This window comes from Tupaia chinensis, unplaced genomic scaffold, assembly GCF_000334495.1.
Source record: "Tupaia chinensis unplaced genomic scaffold, TupChi_1.0 Scaffold147880_1, whole genome shotgun sequence".
Classification (NCBI taxonomy): Eukaryota; Metazoa; Chordata; class Mammalia; order Scandentia; family Tupaiidae; genus Tupaia; species Tupaia belangeri.
Window position 1 is genome coordinate 319,227 of NW_006207730.1, and position 1,811 is coordinate 321,037.

Consider the following 1,811-nt stretch of genomic DNA (forward strand, 5'->3'; position numbering starts at 1 on the left):
CATATATGTGTGTGTGTGTGTGTGTGTGTGTGTGTGTGTGTGTATATATATATGAAACTAGAAATGGAAAATTATTGATGATAATATGTATGATTAAACTACTATGCAGCATATTCTGGATGGGAAATAACATTTTGTATGCTATGACAATGCTCAGTGAATGAGTGTAAATTAATTAAAAAAAGGAATAAAAAATGTGAAAAAAAAGAAAAGAAAAGAAATTGTTTGAGCAATAAAATGTGAGGGAAAAAGGAATGGAAGACAATTGTAGACACAAGATATAATGTGGGAAGAGGGTGGGAAAGGGCAGAGGGTTAGAAATAAGGGTTAAAATAGGGGTTTTATATGTGTGTGTGTGTGTGTGTGTGTGTGTGTAACTAGAGATGGAAAATTATTGACAATTACAAGCATGATTAAGCCACTATGTAGTATATTCTGGATGGGAAATCACATTTTGTATGCTGTGATGATGCTTAGGGACTGAATGTAAAATTTTAAAATGTTTCATAAATAAATAAAGAAAAAAAGAAATAATAAAAAAAAATTATCAAATTTAAAAAAATGGTAAGTGTTGGCAGGGATGTGGTGAAAGGGGAACTCTACTCAAAGGACAGAATGCTTAGAATGAAAAGTGCTCACACATCTTATTGTGCTCGCTTATTGTGGTATTATTCACAATTGCTAAGACATGGAACCAACCCCAATATCCAAAATAAAGAAGAATGGATTGAAAAAGTGTGGTACATATACTCTATGGAATATTACTCAGCCATAAAAACAATAATTTCCTGGCTTTTGAAAGAAAGTGGATCAATATGGAAGATTTACTGCTGAGTGAAGCAAGTCAAGTTATGAAGGAGAGACACTGTATGTCTCCACTTAATATATATTGACTTTATGGCCAAAACTGAATGACTAGAGGATATAGAAACATATAAAATGGTATAGATACCAGATACAGTGTGAGAAGAGGGTGGGAGAAGGAGGAGAGTCTGAGGAAAGACATGAAGGAGAAAAATAAGGAGGCAAGACATTTATGGGACAAAGAAATGGGTTATTATCTGTTGATGATAATGTGTGTAGTATCTGCAACTTGACTTGTGAGGAATGTACTTCTGTTGGAACATTCACTTTGCAAGCTAAGTGACATATGTGACTAAATGTATAAAAGAAATTAAAATTCTATTTCAACAGTTCAGTCTCATGTACTTAATGTATCTTCTGTTGATCTTTCTGTTCAAACTCTACCATTGAGCTGGCCATTTTCTTAGATATATTTGAACTCTTATTTCTGTGTATCTGATTTTAATTTCCCTGATACAGAATTTTATGACTTTTGACTAAAACTTCACTGATATTCTTCTATGCTTTGTGTTCCAGAGTTAAGGATTTTTGTCTTCTCTTGAGTTGTCCATAGATCCATGTACCTACTATTTGAATAGAATCCTAACCTGTTTTTTGGCTTGAAGTCTAAAGCAAAGTTCTCTTAATATTTTTAAATTTTAATTTATTAAATTTAAAACTGCTTCTTGAAATTAAAAAGTGTATTAAAAATACCTATTTAATGGCCACAGTAAGCTATATAGCCACAGCTAGGTGCTACTGTATAGTATATTCATTCTAATCACAGAGTTTCATGCCTCAGTCAAACATGTGTACACAGATATGTATATATCAGCTGAACTTGCTATTGAAAGTAAAGTCTCTTTACAATCTAAATGATGTATATTGACTGAATGTATATATAATAATTAAAATTAATAAATAAAAAAAATATAAAAAAAGAACTTTGTTCTAGATGAAGGTTGAGT